Genomic DNA, 12539 nt, shown 5'->3' on the forward strand with positions numbered 1-12539 from the left:
GGCCCCCTTGCCACCTTGGTTTCCTATTGAGTCCTATCTTCCCATCTAAGTCCTAACCCTCCGGTCTTGCACATGCACGACCTGGTTGGGTTTCTATACTTATTTTCTGGTTAGCTTTCTCAGTATCCCACGATCCCTTTATCCCTCAGGAATCCGTCCAGTCTCTGTTTGAATCCTTGTACCGTACTCTGCCTGATCACTTCCTCCGGTAGCGCATTCCAAGTGTCCACGACCCTTTGGGTGAAAAAAAACTTCCTTGCATTTGTTTTGAACCTATCTCCCTTCAGTTTCTCCAAATGTCCCCTCGTACTTGTTGTCCCCTTCAGTCTGAAGAATCTGTCCCTATCCACCCTCTCTATGCCCCTCATGATCTTGAAGGTCTCTATCATATCTCCCCTGAGCCTCCTTTTTTCCAGAGAGAAGAGCCCCAGCCTATCCAACCTCTCAGCGTATGGGCAGTGTTCCAGCCCTCTTACCAGTTTCGTTGCTCTCCTTTGGACTCTCTCAAGTACCGCCATGTCCTTCTTGAGGTACGGCAACCAATATTGAATGCAGTATTCCAGATGTGGATGCACCATCGCTCGATACAATGGCATTATGACTTCCCGCGTCCTGGTTGTTATGCCCCTCTTTATGATGCCCAGCATCCTGTTGGCTTTTTTCGAGGCTGCTGCGCACTGTGCAGATGGCTTCAGTGATGCATCCACCAGCACACCCAAGTCTCTCTCAAGACTGCTGTCTCCCAACAATGCCCCCCCCAATTTGTAGTTGAACAACGGGTTCTTTTTCCCTATATGCATGACCTTGCATTTTTCCACATTAAAGCGCATTTGCCATTTGTTTGCCCAGTCTTCCAGCTTGTCTAGGTCCTTTTGCAGGTCCTCACACTCCTCCCTGGAGCTAACTCTGCCGCACAGTTTGGTATCGTCTGCAAATTTTATAACCTTGTACTTTGCCTCCTTTTCCAGGTCATTGATAAATATGTTGAAGAGTAACGGCCCCAGCACCGATCCTTGTGGCACACTGCTCGTGACTCCCCGCCAGTCAGAATATTGGCCCTTTACTCCGACCCTCTGCAGTCTACCCGACAACCAGTGCTCGATCCATCTGTGCACATCCCCTCCCACCCCGTGGTTCCACAGCTTCCTAAGCAGCCTTTCATGTGGCACCTTGTCGAAAGCCTTTTGAAAATCGAGGTAAATGATGTCGATGGGTTCCCCATTGTCCACCCGACTGCTTATTCCCTCAAAGAAGTACAGAAGGTTCGTTAGGCACGACCTTCCCTTACAGAATCCGTGCTGGCTTGTTCTCAGTAGGCCATTCCTCTCGATGTGCTCGCAAATGCCGTCCTTGATCATAGCTTCCACCATCTTCCCTATAATTGAAGTCAGGCTCACCGGCCTGTAGTTCCCAGGGTCACCCCTCGATCCCTTCTTGAAGATAGGTGTGACGTTCGCCAATTTCCAGTCCTCTGGTACCTCTCCAGTTTTCAAGGATAGGTTGCAAACATGCTGGATTGTGCCCGCTATTTCTTGTCTTAGTTCCTTTAGAACCCTTGGGTGGATCCCGTCTGGGCCCGGCGATTTGCCGCATTTTAACCTGTCTATCTGTTTGAGGACATCCTCCTTACTTACCTCTATGTGTTCCAATTTTTCAGCCTGTTCCCCACTCATGAGCTCCTCTGAGTCCGGTATATTAAATGTGTCTTCTCTCGTGAAAACCGACGAGAAGAACGTGTTCAACCTCTCAGCTACCTCTTTATCCTCCTTAATCACTCCCTTCCTATCCCCATCGTCCAACGGCCCCACCTCCTCTCTCGCTGGCCGCTTCCCCTTTACGTAACTGAAGAATGCCTTGAAGTTTTTCGCCTCCCTGGCCAGCCCCTCTTCGTATTTCCCTTTTGCTTTTCTAACCTCTCGGTGGCATTCCTTTTGGCATTTCCTGTGCGCCTGGTGATTTTCCTCCGTTGGGTCCTTTTTCCATCTCCGGAAGGATACTTTTTTGTCATTTATTGCCCTCTTTACTTCTGTTGACATCCAAACCGGGCCCTTTGATCGCTTGTTCTTGCAGCCTTTCCTGAAACTGGGGACGTACATTCTTTGTGCTTCCTGCAGGGTGTCCCTGAATAGGGTCCAGGCGCTTTCCACAGTCTCCATCCTAAAGATGTTTCTGAGCTTCCTCCCCACCATTTCCCTCATAGCAACATAGTTCCCTTTCTTGAAGTTGAGCGCAGTTGTTGCGGTCCTCCTTACTATGGGGTCCCCCTTTCTAATGTGAATCTGATTGCGTTGTGGTCACTGTTGCCTAGTGGTCCTCCCACTTCTACCCCTCTTGCAGGCCCCCCTAATCCGTTTAGGATGAGGTCAAGAGTAGCACCCCCTCGTGTCGGTTCTTTGACTAGTTGCTCCATGAAGCAGTCCCTCACAGCTTCTACAAATCCTTTTTCCCTAGTGCAGTTGGAGTGACCCATACTCCAGTCTATTCCCGGGTAGTTGAAGTCCCCCATCACTGTTACACTTCCAGTCCTGCATTCCTGTCTCAGTTCAGCTTCCAAGTCGTGTCCGACTCCTTCCGGCGTACCAGGTGGGCGATAGTACAGCCCCAGTTTTATGCCTGCACCCTTGTTTCCCGGCAATTTGACCCATAGCGATTCCAGCCCCTCTGCCTTCGTTGCCATATCCATCCCGACCGAGTAGATAGAGTCCTTTATATATAGTGCTATGCCTCCCCCCTTCTTGTGGGTCCTGTTCCTCCTGTAGAGCTTGTACCCCGGCAGCGCCACATCCCATTGATTCTCCTCTGTCCACCATGTTTCTGTAATTCCAATTATATCCAGGTCTTCCCTCTTGGCCACGACCTCTAGTTCACCCATCTTGGCCATGAGGCTTCTTGCATTTGTGTATAAGCACCGCAGGTCCCGTCGTTTTTCCTCCACCTCTGCATTTACCTGGGCCGCCTCTCCTGTTCCCTGTGCTTCTGCTTTGCCCTCAGCCTTTACCCTCATAGCTTTCAGCTTCCCCACATACCTGCCACCCCACTTCCCCGCTTTTCCTCTGGGTTTTCTAGCCCCCTCCTGGGCCCTGGCCTCTGTTCGATCCCCCTCGCCTTGTGTCACCCCTATATTGCCCTCTGCTTTCGCCCTCGTGCCACCCAGTCCCCCTGTGTCTCCATGCCCATTAGTCTCCTCCCAGCAAGCTCCCTTTACCTGTTGCTTCCCTCGCTGTCTGATCATAAGATCCACTGGTCTCTCTACTTCCTCCTTGCAGTCAGCCCGTTCAGCATCTGTTCTGGATACTGTTGTCCGAAGCGTCAACATCAGATCAGCTGTCGGCTTTCCCCCTCTCCTCAGTTTAAAGCCCTCTCGATCTCCTTCCTCACATTGGCTGCCAGTAGTCTAATTCCCGCTGTGCTCAGGTGCAGGCTGTCCCGCCAGTAGAGCTTACTCTTTCCCCAGAAGGACGTCCAGTTCCTCACAAAGTGGAAGCCCTCCTCCTGGCACCATCTCCTCAACCATGCATTCACAGCCTGGAGGTCTGCCTGCCTCTTTGCATCTGCTCTTGGTACAGGCAGGATCTCTGAGAATGCTATCCTCCGGGTACTCCGCTTCAGTTTTCGTCCCAGGACCCTGAACTGGTCAGTCAGTGTGGCCATGCTGAAGTTCCTCTCCCCGTTTGCTCTATCTCAGTGGATAACACTCTCATCCTCCCTGTCTCGTCAGCTCTCAACCTCGGGTCATCTTTGACTCCTCTCTCTGCACAAATCCAACAGACCACCAACACCTGTCATTTTTTTCACTATCAAATCGCCAAAATCCGACCTTTCCTCTCTGAGCACACTACCAAAACTTTTATCCACACCTTTATCACCTCTCATCTAAATTACTGCAACTTGTTCCTCACAGGTCGTCCACTTAACCATCTCTCTGCCCTTCAATCTATTCAAAATTCTGCTTATATTCCACCAATATTGCTATGCTCACATTAGCCCTCTCCTTAAGTCACGTCATTGGCTCCCTATCCACATAGAATTCAAACTTCTCTTATTGACTTACAAGTGCATTCACTCTGCAGCTCTGCAACATCTCTCCCTATATTCCTCTGTACCCTTCTCCTCTACTGTCAACTTCTCTCTTGCTGCACCATATGCCTGGAACAGTCTGCCTGAGTCCATATGTCATGCTCCCTGTCTGGTAGTATTCAAATCTTGTCTACAATCTCACTTTTTTGAGATTGCTTTTAACTCCTAACTCCCATGCCTGTTTTATCATTCCCTCTTTGAGAAATTCCCTAACCCCCTACTTGTCCTGTTTCATTAGGTTGTAAGCTCTACTGAGCAGGGACTGTCTCTTAAATGTTTCATGTCAACCATTGCTACAGAAATGATAAGTAGTTATAGTGGTATGTATCATTCCTGTGAATCCCAAGAGAGAGGGAAAATCTGAAGTACCAAGAAAATGTGGCTGAAAGATACAATAATATTTCCCATTGGATTGAAAAGAACTTCAAAACCGCATCTGGATAAATTGGCTATACATGAAGTCCAGATTGACGCTGTCTTTGGAACAATGCAAGTGCTATGGCCAGCTCAGGTCCCAAGTACAACAGATTTTATGCTGCTTATCCTAGGATTTACCAAAGGCCGTCTTAATAATGGCTTATGGACTTTTGTTTTAGGAAATTATCCAATCTTTTTTTAAACCCTGCTTTCACCACATTCTCTGGCAATGAATTTCAGTTTTATTACATACCGAGTGAATAAATATTTTCTCCAATTTGTTTAAAATCTACGACTTAGCAGCTTCATCGCATGCCCCCTAGTCCTAGTATTTTGGGAAAGAGTGAATAATCGATTCACATCTACTCAGTAGTTTATAGACCTCTGTCAAGTCTTGTCTTGCTTGTTATTTTTAAAAAGCCTGCTGTCAATTAAAGTGTTCAAAACCCTCTGGTTTTATTGTATGAAGTCAATCAATTCAGTGTTATTCATGCTGGTACATCACTTTTCTAATAACTGATCCCATTCTTATTAGAGGTGGATGTTCCAAAATCCAAACCTGCAACTCAGAGAAACATGATTCATAGCTCACTAAAGGGGTTCTTATCTTACCAATCACTCGAGTTTACGAACATCATTGGAAGTTTACCCTTTGCTACTCAAATTTGTCCGTCTATAGGTTGGCCAAGGAAGGGTCAATGGTCTCCTCCATGACAGTTCCTGAAATGTTGTTGGTAAATAACCCCTTCAAAAGAAAAATAAGTTTTAGTAAGAGCCACTTTAATCATCTATATAAGAAACTCAGTAGAAATGAGAACTGAACGAGGATGACTCTCAAGAGCTTCATATGCTGCTTCCACAGCCACCTCCTGTGGAAAACTTGTATAAAAGTCCATGATAACCAAAAAATGCAACAAAAAATGAATTGTATCTTCAAATAAGATTTCCCTCATTCCAACAAAGATCCCCTGGTAGAAACAAACAGATGTCCTGGAAAACTTTTTAAAATCCCTACGGAGTATTAGAATCTTTTGATATTGTGGGTTTAAAAAAAAAAGCCCTTTAGAGCGATCCACTGGAGGAAGATGAAATACTTCAGTTTGTAACTGAGATGTTGGATCCTCTTGAAGTATCACACAGCTAGATGTTGCTGGTAATTGTCTCTGTGTGTCTGCTACGTAATCTGAACAATTTTGTCCAACAGCTCCACCCTTAGCAGCTTTTCTTATCACCACTGAAGTTGAACATCAAAGAGGTTCTAAAGCAGATACTTCAATGTTATCTGAGTTAGGAATAAAATAAGGAAGTTGTTCCAAATTCTGCATATCTTGTAATATCAATTTTCTATATGTTGACAGTGAAACATCCAGCTGGCCTGGGGTTATCTAGTGGAATTTATCCTGGACCACAGACCGATCTTCCCCTATAGATGTCAACTGTAGCTGGAAAAACCTCATATAGTGAAGAAGAAATAAAAGATAACCTTTTATTCAACACTGCCCCTTCTGAGGATGTCAGTTGAGGCTAGACAAATTTACTACATCTGTGTCCCTCTGCGTTGAAATCTCTTGTTCTGACGCATTACTTGAGGAATTTGTTCCCGACATGCGAAGTTCCCCACCTTTTTTACAGAAAGGGTAGTAGTAGACGCATGGAATAGTCTCCCAGAAGAGGTGGCAGAGACAGAGACTGCCTGAATTCAAAAGGGCCTGGGATAGGTACGTGGGATCTCTCGGAGAGAGGAAGAGATAATGGTTACTGTAGATGGGCCATTTGGCCTTTATCTGCCGTCATGTTTCTATGTTTTCCTTGTGTCTGCTGATAGAAAAGGATGCAAAGAGCCAGAAATCTCAGATGTTTCCAGTCTCCTGCTGACGACCAGTAAACAATCAGTGTTATTGTCTTCCAGGGTACACGTACCCTTCTTTACAATCTTTGTCATCCCTTTGATATTTCTTAATTTTGGCCTTCTTTTACTAAGCAGTGGTAGAGGTTTCTACCGTGGCCCATATCACTAAATACTCTGACGCTGCTCCAGGCTGCGGTAGAAACCTCTACTATAGTTCCGCAAACTTAACATCAAACTGTCGTTTTGGGCAACAAAGGAAACTGAGAGCTAAGAGCTATTCTGTAAACATCGCTCAGAGCTGGACGCTGTTTATAAAATGCAGCTTAGTGCCGGGATCTGCTCCCAATTTTTGGCAAAAAAATTTCAAGTTTCAAGTTTATTTAACATTCCTTATACCGCCCAATCAAGGGGGAACTGAAGGTGAAAACCTTTCTTGAACCGAAGTTTAAGTTAGGCTCTTTGAGTGGATAAGCAAACAACTGGACAAAGGAGACCCTATAGACATCGTATATCTGGACTTCCAAAAAGCTTTCGACAAAGTACCCCACGAGCGCCTACTAAAGAAGTTGTGGAGCCACGAGGTGGAAGGGGACGTGCATAGATTGGTAAAAAATTGGCTGGCAGGCAGGAAGCAGAGGGTAGGAGTAAAGGGACACTACTCTGAATGGAAAGGGGTCATGAGTGGTGTCCCACAGGGGTCAGTGCTGGGGCCGCTGCTGTTCAATATATTCATTAATGACCTGGAAACGAGGATGAAATGCAAAGTTACAAAATTTGCAGACGACACAAAACTCTCCAGTAGGGTCAGAACTGTTGAGGAATGCAAAGAACTACAAAGTGACCTGAACAAGCTGAGTGAGTGGGCAAAAAGATAGTAACATAGATGACGGCAGATAAAGACCCGAATGGTCCATCCAGTCTGCCCAACCTGATTCAGTTTAAATTTTTTTTTATTTTTTTTCTTCTTAGCTATTTCTGGGCGAGAATCCAAAGCTTTACCCGGTACTATGCTTGGGTTCCAACTGCCGAAATCTCTGTTAAGACTTACTCCAGCCCATCTACACCCTCCCAGCCATTGAAGCCCTCCCCAGCCCATCCTCCACCAAACGGCCATATACAGACACAGACCGTGCAAGTCTGCCCAGTAACTGGCCTAGTTCAATATTTAATATTATTTTCTGATTCTAAATCTTCTGTGTTCATCCCACGCTTCTTTGAACTCAGTCACAGTTTTACTCTCCACCACCTCTCTCGGCAGCGCATTCCAGGCATCCACCACCCTCTCCGTAAAGTAGAATTTCCTAACATTGCCCCTGAATCTACCACCCCTCAACCTCAAATTATGTCCTCTGGTTTTACCATTTTCCTTTCTCTGGAAAAGATTTTGTTCTACATTAATACCCTTTAAGTATTTGAACGTCTGAATCATATCTCCCCTGTCTCTCCTTTCCTCTAGGGTATACATATTCAGGGCTTCCAGACTCTCCTCATACGTCTTCTGGTGCAAGCCTCCTATCATTTTCGTCGCCCTCCTCTGGACCACTTTAAGTCTTCTTATGTCCTTCGCCAGATACGGTCTCCAAAACTAAACACAAGTGGGGCCTCACCAACAACCTGTACAGGAACATCAATACCTTCTTCCTTCTACTGGCTATGCCTCTCTTTATACAGCCCAGCATCCTTCTGGCAGCAGCCATTGCCTTGTCACACTGTTTTTTTGCCTTTAGATCTTCGGATACTATCACCCCAAGGTTCCTCTCCCCGTCCGTGCATATCAGCTTCTCACTTCCCAGCATATACGGTTCCTTCCGATTATTAATCCCCAAATGCATTACTCTGCATTTCTTTGCATTGAATTTTAGTTGCCAGGCATTAGACCATTCCTCTAAATTTTGCAGATCCTTTTTCATCTTTTCCACTCCCTCTTCGGTGTCTACTCTGTTACAAATCTTGGTATCATCTGCAAAAAGGCACACTTTTCCTTCTAACCCTTCAGCAATGTCACTTACATACATATTGAACAGGATTGGCCCCAGCACCGAACCCTGAGGGACTCCACTAGTCACCTTTCCTTCCTTCGAGCGACTTCCATTAACCACCACCCTCTGGCGTCTGTCCGACAGCCAGTTTCTGACCCAGTTCACCACTTTGGGTCCTAACTTCAGCCCTTCAAGTTTGTTCAACAGCCTCCTATGAAGAACTGTATCAAAGGCTTTGCTGAAATCCAAATAAATTACATCTAGCATATGTCCTCGATCCAGCTCTCTGGTCACCCAATCAAAAAATTCAATCAGGTTCGTTTGGCACGATTTACCTTTTGTAAAGCCATGTTGCCTCGGATCCTGTAACCTATTAGATTCAAGGAAATACACTATCCTGTCTTTCAGCAACACTTCCATTATTTTTCCAACAACTGAAGTGAGGCTCACCGGCCTGTAGTTTCCTGCTTCATCCCTGTGACCACTTTTATGAATAGGGACCACATCCGCTCTCCTCCAATCCCCAGGAATCACTCCCGTCTCCAGAGATTTGTTGAACAAGTCTTTAATAGGACTCGCCAGAACCTCTCTGAGCTCCCTTAGTATCCTGGGATGGATCCCGTCTGGTCCCATCGTTTTGTCCACCTTCAGTTTTTCAAGTTGCTCTTAAACACCCTCCTCCGTGAACGGCGCAGAATCTACTCCATTTTCTCGTGTAACTTTGCCAGACAATCTCGGTCCTTCTCCAGGATTTTCTTCTGTGAACACAGAACAGAAGTATTTGTTTAGCACATTTGCTTTCTCCTCATCACTCTCCACATATTTGTTCCCAGCATCTTTTAGCCTAGCAATTCCATTTTTTATCTTCCTCCTTTCACTAATATATCTGAAAAAATTTTTATCTCCCTTTTTTACATTTTTAGCCATTTGTTCTTCCGCCTGTGCCTTCGCCAAACGTATCTCTCTCTTGGCTTCTTTCAGTTTCACCCTGTAGTCCTTTCTGCTCTCCTCTTCTTGGGTTTTTTTATATTTCATGAATGCCAACTCTTTCGCCTTTATTTTCTCAGCCACTAGGTTGGAGAACCATATCGGCTTCCTTTTTCTCTTGTTTTTATTGATTTTCTTCACATAAAGGTCCGTAGCCATTTTTATCGCTCCTTTCAGCTTAGACCACTGTCTTTCCACTTCTCTTATGTCCTCCCATCCTAACAGCTCTTTCTTCAGGTACTTTCCCATTGCATTAAAGTCCGTACGTTTGAAATCTAGGACTTTAAGTATCGTGCGGCCGCTCTCCACTTTAGCCGTTATATCAAACCAAACCGTTTGATGATCGCTACTACCCAGGTGAGCACCCACTCGAACATTAGAGATACTCTCTCCATTTGTGAGGACCAGATCCAATATCGCTTTTTCCCTCGTGGGTTCCGTCACCATTTGTCTGAGCAGAGCCTCTTGAAAGGCATCCACAATCTCCCTACTTCTTTCCGATTCCGCAGACGGAACATTCCAGTCCGCATCCGGCAGGTTGAAATCTCCCAACAGCAGAACCTCCTCTTTCCTTCCAAACTTTTGGATATCCACAATCAGATCCTTATAAATTTGCTGCGATTGAATCGGAGGTCTGTAGACTACACCCACGTAGATAGAAGTTTAGACAATATTTTTCTAGGCATTTAAACTAGAAGGTGGGGGTGGTGTATGTGCGAAGGACAATTATAGAGACCACCCCCGGCAAAAGAAAAGATGTGATAGTAGTAAAGGCTGCAACATAAGCAATATCAGCAACTCATTTCTTAGTATTGCAACGGAAAGTGAAACGACACAAAAATCCATACGAAAAAGGAGATTATCGCTGAAAAATAGCTGGAAAGCGATGACCACAAATGCTCGCAGTCTAAGCAAAAGATGGCAGATGAGCTTCAATGTAGAGAAATGTAAAGTCTTGCACATAAGGAAAGGGAACCCGATGTACAGCTATATGATGGGAGGGAGGGTACTGGGAGAAGGCAACCTAGAAAAGGACTTGGGGTATTGGTGGATACTACGATAAAGCCAGTGGCACAATGTGCAGCGGCCTCAAAGAAGGCAAACAGAATGTTGGGCATTATCAAAAAAGGTGTCACTACCAGAACGAAAGAAGTTATCCTGCCGCTGTATCAAGCGATGGTGCGCCCGCATCTGAAGTACTGCGTCCAATACTGGTCGCCGCACCTTAAGAAGGATGTGGCGATGCTCAAGAGGGTCCAGAGAAGAGCAACAAAGATGATTAAGGGCATGGAAAACCTTTCTTATACTGAAAGGCTAGAGAAGCTGGGGCTCTTTTCCCTGGAAAAGCGGAGACTTAGAGGGGACATGCTAGAACTTATAAAATCATGAAAGGCATGGAGAAGGTGGAGATGGACAGATTCTTCAGGCTAGCGGGGACATAAAAAACAAGAGGGCATTCAGAAAATCTGAAAGGAGACAGATTCAAGACGAATGCTAGGAAGTTCTTCACTCAGAGGGTGGTGGACACCTGGAATGCACTTCCAAGAGAAGTGATAGGACAGAGTACAATGTTGGGTTTCAAAAACAGCTTGGATGACTTCTTGAAGGAGAAAGGGATTACAAGGTATAGATAGAGGGTTACTATTCAGGGTACTTAAGGATTAGGGCACAAACAATGTAGGTGGTGGGAACTCAGGACCCTGGTCTGACCCGGCAGAGGCAATGCTTATATTCTTATGTTCTTATCAATGTTTAAACGCTTTTGTAGGTTTCTACATGATGGCTTGTTTAGTTTCCCAGCTGTTCCAGTTGAGCTTGTGATCTTTTTGATCCTTCTTTTCTTGGTTACCTTGGGCGTGGGCTCCCAGCTCTTTTGTGTGTCCTCCTTTATGTGGCCTGTAGATCGGTGTCTTTTTTCTCTTTTCTGTCTCAGGCCGCATACTTCCTTCCTTCCTTGTTTACATGGCTAGGTTAGGCGTTCCCTGGCGGAGAGAGTGTGACTGTATGCACGTGTATGGGTGTGTGTGGGTGTGTTTAGTATGGTTTGCAGCTGTTCGTTTGGGTGATAAGAGTATGTTTGATTTGTTTAGGGATTCTGGATGTTTTCTCTTTCCATAAAATGGACGAGGGTCCCTGGCTGTTCTTCACACTTCACATTGTTTCTGCTGTGGTTATGATGCAGCTGTGCTTTGTACCTTTGCGAGTTACCTTTTTTGTGTACCACTTTGTTCTTGTTGGATGCCTTGTTTGCTTTCTTACCTAGTGTTTTGTACTTGTTTGACGGTTGCCTTTTGTCTCGATAAACATGATATTAAAAAAAAAAAACAACCCCTGGAGGCCATCATTGAATTTTGATAAAGACGACAGCAAAACTTGTCCATGGTCCTACCCTCTCTTCCAGGAGGTATGGTGGCATAAACCCTGGAAGAATGGGTCCTCTTTAGTGAAGATTCCACAAGAAGGGATTGATGAGATAGTTGTGAATTCTCAAAGCCCTTTCAATGTAGAGTTCTATACCTCGATTCCAACTTGCCTAGAACAGCAGGAATAGCATAAGGAGTCTCGAGGTTTCGTTTGAAAGTTTGAGATAGAAGTTTATTAAGAGGAAGCTTGAGAGACTCTGCAGGAGGTCGAGGCATACTCATTTCCTCTAAATACTCCTTAAAGTACTTCAATCCAGCATCTAATTTAAGATCCAGGTCCTCAGCCATCTGACAGAGGAAGGAGGAAAAGGATAATTGATCCATCAGAGCATGGCCTCTAGAAGGGCTGGATGACCTCGAGGCGCCTCGAGTGGATAACGAAGGTGAGGTCTCTCTGGAGTATTGGTATCCCAGCGAATATACAGACTGGGACGAGGCACTGGAATCAGCTGAGTCCTCGGGCTCTGCAATTGGGGTCCTCAATTGATGAGTTGGAGGCCTCGAAGAGCTGGAAGGCCTGGACGAGGAAGGCTTCTCTCTGAAAGAGGACCTGCGCCTCAATGAAGGCCTTGATCGGTGACGAGAGTGCTGCCAAGAAGCAGGTCTCGTGTAAGGTCGAGGAGACTGCACCCTGTGCCTCGAAACAGGCAATGCCTTTGGTGAGGGTATAGGGCTGGAAGCTGTAGATCGAAACCCCACAGACTCAGTGGTTTGGATCGAGGAATCTCGAAGCACTCCCAAAGACTCGGCTCCTTGTATGGAGTGTGAGGATTCGAGTTGAGACACTCGCAAAGACTCGACTCCTTG

This window comes from Geotrypetes seraphini, chromosome 2 (assembly GCF_902459505.1).
Source record: "Geotrypetes seraphini chromosome 2, aGeoSer1.1, whole genome shotgun sequence".
Lineage (NCBI taxonomy): Eukaryota > Metazoa > Chordata > Amphibia > Gymnophiona > Dermophiidae > Geotrypetes > Geotrypetes seraphini.